Below are 11,655 nucleotides of genomic sequence, written 5' to 3'. Positions count from 1 at the left end.
GGGATCTGCTGGGTTTGGAGACTCCGCACGGGGTCGGGTGCCAGAGATAGAAACGCGAGGTCACAGGCCGGGTGAGCGCAGAGTGCGGTCAGAGATGGAAGTGACTGACTGCTTTTCTCTGGGGGTGCACTGAGGAGTGGGGCCCTGAGTTCTCGGCTCCTCTGGGGTGGATATTGGGAGGCCGCAGTTTTCACTCTCATCCTCCAAAGCTGGACGGAAAGCTTGCAGGGAACAAAAGCTCCCGAGAGCAAACCTGAGCAGATCACTTAGCCCCAACCGGCAAGGGCGGGGCAATTCCGCCTCCGGCAAAGACTTTTGGGAACCGTGGCAACAGACCCCTCCCCCAGAAGATCAGCAAGAACCGCTGGCCAAGACCAAGTTTACCGATCAATGAGAACAGCAGAACTCCAGCGCTAGGGGAACACTGCACATAGAATTCATGGCTTTTTTACCATGATTCTTTAGTCTTTCAAAGTTAAGTTTTTTTAACTGTCTTTTTTTTAGTTTTTCTTTTTCCCTTTTTCAACCAACATCTTATCAATCCCTTTTTTAAAAAAATATTTTTTATTCATTTTTAGAGTCATATTCTATCCCTTCATAGTAGTTACCCTTATTTTTGGCATATATATATAAGTTGTTCTCTCTTTAAAACTTTGTTCAAGTCTCCTGCCTAATCACATTCTCTCCCTTTTTTTTTTAAATCCTCTTCTTTCTTTTTTCAACCAACTTCTTATCTTATCAATTCCTTTTATAAAATCCTTTATAATTTTCATCTTTACAGTCATATTCCATCCCTTCATCATATTAACCCTTATTTTTGTACATATATAAGTTTTTATTTCTTTAAAATTTTGGGAGGCACTTTCTTCTAACAGACCAAAATACACCCAAAATCTGGTGTGTGGCACTGATCTATGCACCAGCCTGATCATATTTGATCATATTCTGTTTTTTATTGTTTTGTTTTGTTTTTGTTTGTTTTTATCTTTTTCTTTTTTTTTTTCTTTTTCTTTTTTCTTTCTTTCCCTTTCTTTTCCCCCGGTTTCAGGTCTTTTCGATTTGTTTAGTGTATATTTTCTGGGGAGGTTGTTACCCTGTTAGCATTTTGTTCTCTCATTCACCTATTCTCCTCCGGACAAAATGACAAGATGGAAAAAAACACCTCAACAAAAAGAACAAGAGGCAGTACTGACTGCCAGGAACCTAATCAATATGGACATTAGTAAGATGTCGCAACTAGAGTTCAAAATGATGATTTTTAAAGATACTAGCTGGGCTTGAAAAAAACATGGAAGTTATTAGAGAAACCCTTTCTGGAGAAATAAAAGAACTAAAATCTAACTAAGTCAAAATCAAAAAGGCTATTAATGAGGTGCAATCAAAAATGGAGGCTCTAACTGCTAGGATAAATGAGGCAGAAGAGAGAATTAGTGATATAGAAGACCAAATGATGGAAAATAAAGAAGCTGAGAAAAAGAGAGATAAACAACTACTGGATCACGAGGGCAGAATTCAAGAGATAAGCGATACCATAAGACGAAACAACATTAGAATATTTGGGATCCCAGAAGAAGAAGAAAGAGAGAGGGGGGCAGAAGGTATATTGGAGCAAATTATAGCAGAGAACTTCCTTAATTTGGGGAAGGAAACAGGCATCAAAATCCAGGAAGCACAGAGAACCCCTCTCAAAATCAATAAAAATAGGTCAACACCCCAACATCTAATAGTAAAACTTACGAGTCTCAGAGACAAAGAGAAAATCCTGAAAGCAGCTTGGGAGAAGAGATCTGTAACCTACAATGGTAGAAACATTAGATTTGCAACAGACTTAACCACAGAGACCTGGCAGGCCAGAAAGGACTGGCAGGATATATTCAGAGCACTAAATGAGAAAAATATGCAGCCAAGAATACTATATCCAGCTAGGCTGTCATTGAAAATGGAGAGATAAAAAGCTTCCAGGACAAACAAAAACTAAAGGAATTTGCAAACACAAAACCAGCCCTACAGGAAATCTTGAAAGGGGTCCTCTAAGCAAAGAGAGAGCCTAAAAGCAACATAGACCAGAAAGGAACACAAACAATATACAGTAACAGTCACCTTACAGGCAATACAATTCATACCTTTCAATAGTTACCCTGAAGGTAAATGAGCTAAATGCCCCAATCAAAAGACACTGGCTATCAGATTGGATTAAAAAACAAGACCCATCCATATGCTGTCTGCAAGAGACTCATTTTAGACCCAAAGACACCGCCAGATTGAAAGTGAAGAGGTGGAAAACCATTTACCATGCTAATGGACACCAAAAGAAAGCTGGGGTGGCAATCCTTATATCAGACAAATTAGATTTTAAACCAAAGACTATAATAAGAGATGAGGAAGGACACTATATTCTACTTAAAGGGTCTATCCAACAAGAAGATCTAACAATTGTAAATATCTATGCCCCTAACATGGGAGCAGCCAAAGATATAAGGCAATTAATAACAAACGCAAAGAAACACATCGACAACAATACAATAATAGTGGGGGATTTTAACACCCCCCTCACAGAAATGGACAGATCATCTAAGCAAAAGATCAACAAGGAAATAAAGACTTTAAATGACACACTGGACCAAATGGACTTCACAGATATATTCAGAACATTCCATCCCAAAGCAACAGCATACACATTCTTCTCTAGTGCCCATAGAACATTCTCCAGAATAGATCACATCCTAGGTCACAAATCAGGTCTCAACCAGTACGGATCATTCCCTGCATATTTTCAGACCACAATGCTTTGAAACTAGAACTCAATCACAAGAGGAAAGTTGGAAAGAACTCAAATACATGGAGGCTAAAGAGCATCCTACTAAAGAATCAAGGGGTCACCAGGAAATTAAAGAAGAATTTAAAAAATTCATGGAAACAAATGAAAATGAAAACACAACTGTTCAAAATCTTTGGGATACAGCAAAGGCAGTCCTAAGAAGACTGAATGAAATCTTAACATTTGCAATGATGTGGATGGAACTAGAGGGTATTATGCTAAGCAAAATAAGTCCATCAGAGAAAGGCAATTATCATATGATCTCACTCCTTGCTCCGTGGGGAGCCTGCTTCTCTCTCTGCCTGCAGCTTTCCCTGCTTGTGCTCTCTCTCTCTAACAAATAAATAAGTAAAATCTTAAAAAAAAAAAAAAAAAGAATGGTGATATTACAGTGTTCAGGTTTTTTGTTTGTTCACTCTGACACTTTGCTTATTAGTGGCATCTGGTTTCAAAGAGTGAAAGTTAGTGTCTTTTGTGTATTTTAATAAAACAAGGCTAAATATTAAAAACAGTGTGAGATGGGGAAATTCAGTGTTTCTATGTGGATGGCGATATAATTTGCCTGATGTTTCATATTCCTGGAAGTTCATGTAATAAATGCCACTTACTCCAGGGTGTCTGGGTGGCTCAGTCACTAAAGCTTCTGACTCTTGATTTTGGCTCAGGTCATGATCTTAGGGTCCTGAGATGGAGCCCCAAGATGGGCTCCCTGCTCAGCAGGGAGTCTGCTTGAGATTCTCTCTTCCTCTCCCTCTGCCCCTCCCCATGCTCGCGTGTGGTCTCTCCCTCTCTCTCTCAAACAAATAAATCTTTTAAAATATACAAATAAATAAATGACATTTACTCTGAAAAAAATGGATAAAGAAAATCATTTAAGAGGACTTTATAGTAGTTTGGCTAAGAAAAGATGTTATTTTGGACTAGTATGGTAGCAATGGATTTGGAGAGAAGCAAGCAGATTTAAATATATTTAGGAGATAGAATCATTAGGACTGGGATAGACTGGAAATGAAAGTGCTAGAGAGATAAAAGCCAAAGTTTCTGGCTTTTCAAAATGAATAAAATTGCCTGCCATTCACTGAGATTAAGAAAGATAAAGGAGGACCATGCTGGAGGATGGGCAAGAACAGAAATGATGAGTTTAGTTTTGGACATCTTGAGTTTGAAATGTTAAGGTGAAAAACAGGTTGCTTATTATCAGGTCTAAAACTTAGAGGAGTCTGGACAAGAGATAAACTTGGGAGTTACATGCATATAAGTAAAACTTTGGGCTCTATAATATACTTATCCCCTTTCATCCAGCAATCAATCCTATGTTGAGGAGTTCGTCCTAAAAAAATAGTTCAGGGGTGCCTGGATGGCTCGGTCAGTTAAGCCACCGACTCTTTTTTTTATTTTTTGTATTTTATTTTTTTATTTAAATTCAATTAGCCAATTAGTTTTTGATGTAATGTTCAATGATTCATTAGATGAATATAACACCCAGTACTCATCATATCATTGCCCTCTTTAATTCCCATCACCCAGTTACCCCATCCTCCCACCCACCTCCCTTTCAGCAACCCTCAGTTTGTTTCCTGTAGTTAAGAGTCTCTCATGGTTTTTCATCTCTCTGATGACTTCCCATTCAGTTTTCCCTCCCTTCCCCTATGATCCTCCATGCTGTTTCTTATATTCCACATGGGAGTGAAACCATATGATAATTGTGTTTCTCTGATTGACTTATTTCACTTAGCATAATACCCTCCAGTTCCATCCATGTCGATGTAAATGGTAGATATTCATCCTTTCTGATGGCTGAGTAATATTCCATTGTATATATGAGCCACATCTTCTTTACCCAGTCATCCATTGAGGGACATCTCATAAGCCACCGACTCTTGACCTTAGCTCAGGTCTTGATCTCAGGGTAGTGAGTTCAAGCCCAGCACTGGGCTCCACGCCCGTGGAGCTTACTTAAAAAAAAAAAATAGCTCAGAATATGCATAAGGATAAAGTTGCAATAATGCTCGTCTCTATAAATCCCTGGTTTCAATATTTGAGCATAGACATGAATTTAGAAAAGTAATTACCACGCAGGAAGAGCAGCAAAGACAATGCAAAAGAAAAAAGAGTTCTAGGCAGTTGCAAAAATAAGCAGAAACACAAATATACCACTACTATCAGCAACACTACCAATAAGAACAATGGTCAGCTTCTGTTCTTAAAAACCTAGGATTTACATGTGTAATTTTGATGGGGTTAGGGGACAAACATTTCTTTAAATATCTTGATGAAATACAGTGTTGCAGAGGGTGTGGAAAATTGTCATTCTCTACACCTTTGGTGGAATGATAAATTGCTTCATGCTTTTGAAGACAAATTTAAAATGTGCATGCTCCTTCTAAATATGAGGAAAATAGATGGCATAAATATTGACAAATTAAAATTTTAAGTAATACATATTAGACATGAGATTATTTCTATAGCAAGAGTTCAACTGTTGCTAAAATCAAAAATACATAGTTAAAAATAAAGACTTTAAACTGTATTCTTGGGCGCCTGGGTGGCTCAGTTGGTTAAGCGACTGCCTTCGGCTCAGGTCATGATCCTGGAGTCCCGGGATCGAGTCCCACATGGGGCTTCCTGCTCAGCAGGGAGTCTGCTTCTCCCTCTGACCCTCCTCCCTCTCATGCTCTCTGTCTCTCATTGTCTCTCTCGCAAATAAATAAAATCTTAAAAAAAAAATTTTTTTTTAACTGTATTCTTAACCTTGGTGAAATCTTTCAGAGGAAAAAAAATAAGATATAATGATATATACCTAAAGTTCAATATAGTTTATGGATTCATTTCAATTAAACTTTAGCTAAATCAGATAAAATTCAAAATTTTGTTTAAATATCCACACATAGTAATAACCAATATTTATAAAATTATTACCTACACTATATCTCTCCTCCCTGTGTATATGCATATACTGATGAATGGTATATTATCAGTGTTAGTGATGCTTATTTTTGACTGATAGGATAATTATCACTTCCGATTTTGTACTTAATGGTTATAATATTTAAATAAGCATATATGTGTGTGTCTATACAAATAAACAGATTATTCAAAAAAATCTGAGAATTTATGTAATCATTAAAATTATTGATTTGAAACAACATTGATAATGAATAAATAAATAAAGTGTGCATGTTCTTTGAGACAACAGTTTCACTCATAAAAATTTATCACACAAAAATAATGGGAACACTTAAGTAAAGATATATGTGAAAAATATCCACTCAGCACAATTTGTAACAGTGAACAACTTTTAAAGGACCTAAAACACATATATAGCTGATTGGTTAAATTAAAAATTGTACATTCATACAATGGAATCCTCTAACTGGATTAAAGGAAATTAGGTGGAACTATATGTACTGTCATGGAAAGATATCTAATATATATTGTTAAGAAAAAAAGCAAGTTGCTACACAATATACCCTATATGATCCCATTTTTTGCACATACACACACACACACACAGAATGAGAGAGGGAGAATGAGAGATTAGTATTTTGCAAAGAAAATAACAGGAAGAATAGACACCAAGAGCTAGCTTGATAAGGGAGGGGAGAGATACAGGAAAATTCTACTTCCTAATTTATATAATTTTGCATCATTTGAATTTTTATAGCAAGCATATATAGTTTGTAATCAGAAGAAAAATCTTAGTCAAAAATTTTAACTAAGAAAGAAATCTTGAATAATGAGTGATTCAAAAAATGATGTAAAAATATATTTATTGACCTGAAATACGTTCACAATTCATTGCTAAGTAAAAAGAGCAACCTGCAAACACTGTAGGCATGTGATAGAATTAGAAGATATACGTAGAATAATATGTTTTAGTATGGTCTCATTTTTGCAGTGGAATATATGTGTGTGTCCCTAAAGAAAACTCTTCTGAAGGAATGTTTTCCAAGCTATAAATAGAGAATATTCCCACAGATTTGACAGGTGAAGGAGATGCAAAGACAATTTTATTACCTATGTTATACATTTCTATTTTGCTTGATTTTTACAAGGATGTTTTACCTTTGAAATAAGAAAAATAGAGATTAAAATTTGAAACATGAAAAGAATTTGTTTTACACATTTTTACAAAATGAGGTACAAATATATTTACTGACATTGAAAGATATTCACAACACATGGCTAAATTTAAAATGTAAATGTAATTTAAAATTAAAATTGTATGTACATATATATTTGTGCATAGAAAATTTAAAGTAAGGAGTGCTAATTAATAATCCTGCAGAATTGTAGAGCCGCCTTTGAACTGCAAAAATAAATTCTTAATCCTTTGTAAAAAAAATTTTTTTAACTATGAACAAACCTACAGAAACACAACTGAACATCTAAATTACAGGTTTCTAGATAAGTTATATTTTATCTTTTCTGAATCCTACAGGTTTTTCTCAATGAGCAAATATAACTTCTATAAACAGAAAAAAGCTGCAAACGTGATCCTATTTTATCTCTAGTAAATCCTACATGTTCTGCAAAAGTGATCCTATTTTATCTCTAGTAAATCCTACATGCTTTTCTCAATGAGCAAGTACAACTTTTACAATAAAAAAAGCTGCAAACAAGATCCTGTTTTTTCTTTAAACCCTGAATGTGTGTCTGTGCGTGTGCACATACACACACATTCTCTTTAGTTGAGAATGGAAGATTCCATAAGACTGAGATGGCTCCCTGCCTTCTCTGAACGGACCTTGGTGGTTGTACCCACTCTGCTTTGTGTGTGTTGTAGGAGGAGCAGGCTGACGAGGAAAAGAGGAGGAGAAAGAAGGGGGAGGAGGGTGGGGAGAAGGACAAGGGAGGGGGAAGAGAAGGACGGGAAGGAGGAGAAACGGACACCATAGACTAGAGGCAAGTCAGCCGAGAAAATCTCAGTCGAGGCTGCCTGTCCTTGATGTATTTCTTATGCTATGCAAACTTCTGGAAAGCTCAGTCTGGAGGTTAAAGTAGCAGTCCCTCTTCCCTTTACTCCTTCCTTCTTACCTTCCCTCGCAGCATTCCCATTCACGCTGCGGTTCTGACTCTAGACTTCAAGCAACACTCATTTGTATTTTCTAAATATTTCCCAATTCACATATATCATTAGTACAGGGTTACTTCCTGTTTCCTTTAGGAGATGTACATGAACTAGATGTCAGTGTTGTCATTAAACCCCAGAATATTAAGATACTATAGGTCCACAAAGCACAATCATGGTCTGATGGACAAGACATTGGAATGAGAGTCAGATGATATAACCAGCTCCTTGAGTCCCTGTGAATGTCACTACTATCTTATTGCTAAAATTATTGTATGTTGAAATTTTTTCCCATAATTCATTTTACTTTTCTCTCTTTATGCATCATTTTTTTATTATTAAAAGGCATAATTCAGTGCTTTCAAGGATAAAATGAGTTACACTAATTACAGAAAATCAATTGAGTCTATAAAGCTGTGGACTAAACAAGGATTCCCAAGACCCTGGCAATGGCCTGCTTCTCAAGCATTACTTATTAGCCATGTTAATGACGGGGTTACCATGACAACCATCAGGACTCTGACACCAAATCCACGCTCTTCACCACTAGATTATGCTGCATCTTAATGTACATGTCTAGGAAGACCCCACCAGCAGGCTCTGGCAGACAGAATTGCACAAACCCCAAAAGAGGGAGGAAAAAAGGAAAAGGCAACTGCCTTGCTCAAAAGAGGAAGAACACCAAGAGCCCTCAAAGGTCCCAAGAATACAAGGAGTGTGAAAGTATGACACACCCCAACCAGCCCACCCTACCTCCAGAAACACAGACCCACAGTAAATAGGAAACCAAAGCGGTAAGGAAAGAAATGATATTGACTTGGGATGTCACAGATGTTCTCCTTTTCCACACCATGTGATATACATTTGGCCTCTGCTGTCTGAGCCTCTGGTTTTCCTCTGTTTCCATTTCCTTTCTCCATTTCCATGATCTCGCTTCCTCTAGCCAGCTGATTCACACTCGGGGTCTGTAGGCTGATGACACCCACATCTTTTATCTTGCACCCAAAATCCAGATCCATGCGATCAACTGGCCAGTGAAGAGCTTCATTTGGACAACTCACCGGCTCCTAAAATTCAACTCTTCTCAACCTGAGCTCCTCTTCCTCCTCCTCCAACTGTTCCTCTTCTTCCCCTTCCTCCCCCTCTCCTCCTCCAAGGGGTCTCACTCTCAGTGAAGGACACCAACAACCCACCCCATTGCCCAAGCCAGACTCCCTCCTCCACTTCACCCCCATATCCCATCCATTTACCTCTGCACTGTCTCTCATCACTTCACACCTCCTGGTTGTCACTGCTGCCAACCTTGCCCAATCATCGCTCTCCTGGATGATGGCAACAGCCTCCTAAACTGGTCTACCCACACTAGAGGGTGGGGGTGAGAGTGGCTCCATCACGCTCTGCAGCCAAAGTGATCTCCCTCAAATCTGAGTTCCTTCACATCTGACTAAAATACCTCAATGCCTGGCTTCCCACCGCACTGGGGATAAGGTCCAGACAACTTTATGGGCAGGCAAGGCCTTCCAGAGCCCCATCCCCTCCTACTCCTCCTTCACTGTTTTGGCCATACTGAACTTCCTAATGTTCTCTGAATGTGTCATTCTCTCTCTCATCTCCTAGCTTTGGTACATGTTGTCCCTTCTGCCTGGAACACACTCTTTCTTCCCCTTCATCTGGCTGGTCCCCAGGGCTGGTCCCTCAACCTTAACTAGCATGTTGGATGTATACATATTCTGCTGTCATACCTGAGCAGGCAAGTCCTTTAATTGTGTTCTGTAGTGTACTGGTCACATCCATTATGGCTGGCTTTTACTGGTTTAGCTTTCAGAGGGAAACCTTATTTCCAAACTCTTGGATGGGTGTATATATGTGTGTGATTCTATATGTCTCTCCTTAAAGAAAACTTGGTTAAAAGATGACTTAATAATTTATTCCGAGAGACTGAATTTAGCCCTTTGTCTCTAGTCATGCATTCTGTTAATCATCCAGTGTGTTTTCTCATTACTGGTCTTTATTAATGTGCAAGAATATTTGTGATCTTCCGTTTCTTGTAAGAAGGGCTCTCTAGTCAGACTGCATAGGTAAAAACCTTGGTTTTATTGCTATGTGTATGATTTTGAGGAAGTCACTTAATCTCTCTCTCTTTTAAAAGATTTTATCTATTTATTTATTTGAGAGAGAGAGAGAGAGAGAGAGCGCACACAAGAGCAAGGGGGTGGAAGGCAGAAGGGGAGAGAGAGAGAGAGAGATTGAGAGAGAGAGAGAAAGAAGGAAAGGATCTTGGGTTAGAAGCCCTAAGGAGCTGGATCCCAGGACCCTAAGATCAAGACCTGAGCCACAAGAGTCAGTGGCCTAAGGGACTGAGCCACCCAGGAGCCCCTGTCACTTAACCTCTTTATGCATTTTTCTTATGTGAAAAGCATCCTTTCTCATGCAGTATTTGTGAGATACATATGATACAGAGTGTAGAATGTTTAGAGCAGTGCCTGGCACGTAGTAAGTACTCAGTAAATTTTAACCAAAGTTGTCATCCTGAATGCTGTTTTCCTTTGCATATGCCTTTTGCTCCAAAGAAGAGAGAAGCTACTCTCTGCATTTTAGAGTCTGTAGCCATTGGGTCTCTTCCAATTGTATTTTTTCAAACATACCTTACTGTCTCAGGTTTCTGCTCATTTATAAGTTGAGAGTTAAATATATTCAAGGATTATTCCAGCTTCAAAGACCATAAAAGAATTAAAGAGAACTGGTCAGTACTTAAAATTGAGAAAACACTAATTTGGCAATTGTTCTTGTGATTTTGAACATTATGAATCTAATGTCTGGCTAGAGTTAGAGCAATAGAAATTCAGCCTTCAAATAAAATTAGGTGTGTGATATAAGTTTGGTTTATTTTGTTAAAGCATAATATTAATAGTCACTATAAGGTCCAAATAATAAGGTCTAAGTACTCAAGCAAAAACTCTCCCACCAACTATCTCCTAATTAGCTGACATTTTAAGGTAGGATGGTTTTGAATGACCAGCCAACTGCAAAATAAATTTCCTTTGTTTCTTTCATTCTCTGCTAATTGAGTTAGAATAAATCACATCATTAAGAAGCTTCTCTGGGCAGGCAGCCTACAGGAGGGGGCGAATGAAGTTGGGCTAGGGGAAAAGGTGCTGGAAGCATGGGCATTTAAACTACTCCCCTTATCTTGTGACTCAGTGTATCAAGGTGTCAGGATTCTCTGGAAACCAGGAGCCCTCACTTCAGAATGCACCTTAGTCCACCAACCACACTGCCTCTTTCAGGTTTCTGAATGGCCCAGGGCCATATTTATCAAGAACAATCTCGATATTAAAAGAGGGAAAGAAAAAGAGTAGAAGGAAGAGAGAGAGAGAGAGCAAGAATAGTTATTAAGTTCATGGTGTATACTTTATCTTAAAACTTGGACCTATGCCTGTCAATATCTAGTAAAATATCCTGATTACCTTTAAAAATTATGAATGGGAATTTTAAAAATTTAACAGCATTATTTATTTACTTTTAATTCACAAGCACCTTCCTAAAAGCATTAGAAAAATGTTCCTGTATTTTTTCTTTTCTTTTTCAATTTTTTAATTCAAATTATAGCTAGTTAACTTATAGTGTAATATTGGTTTCAGGAGTAGAATTTAGTGATTCATCACTTACATATAACACTCAGTGCTCATCACAACAAGTACCTTCCTTAGTACCTATCACCCATATAGCCCATCCCCCCACCCACCTCCCCTCCATCAATCCTCAG

General features: G+C 38.0%; 1 pseudogene; it reads right to left on the bottom strand.

Annotated features, from left to right (window-relative positions):
• LOC110571990 overlaps positions 1-8,908 on the bottom strand; it is a 21,658-nt pseudogene extending 12,750 nt beyond the window's left edge.
• Positions 8,909-11,655: the final 2,747 nt, after the last annotated feature.

This window comes from Neomonachus schauinslandi, chromosome X, assembly GCF_002201575.2.
Source record: "Neomonachus schauinslandi chromosome X, ASM220157v2, whole genome shotgun sequence".
NCBI classification, from domain to species: Eukaryota; Metazoa; Chordata; class Mammalia; order Carnivora; family Phocidae; genus Neomonachus; species Neomonachus schauinslandi.
The sequence above is the reverse complement of the archived record's forward strand: the minus strand, read 5'-3'. Positions and strand labels throughout refer to the sequence as shown.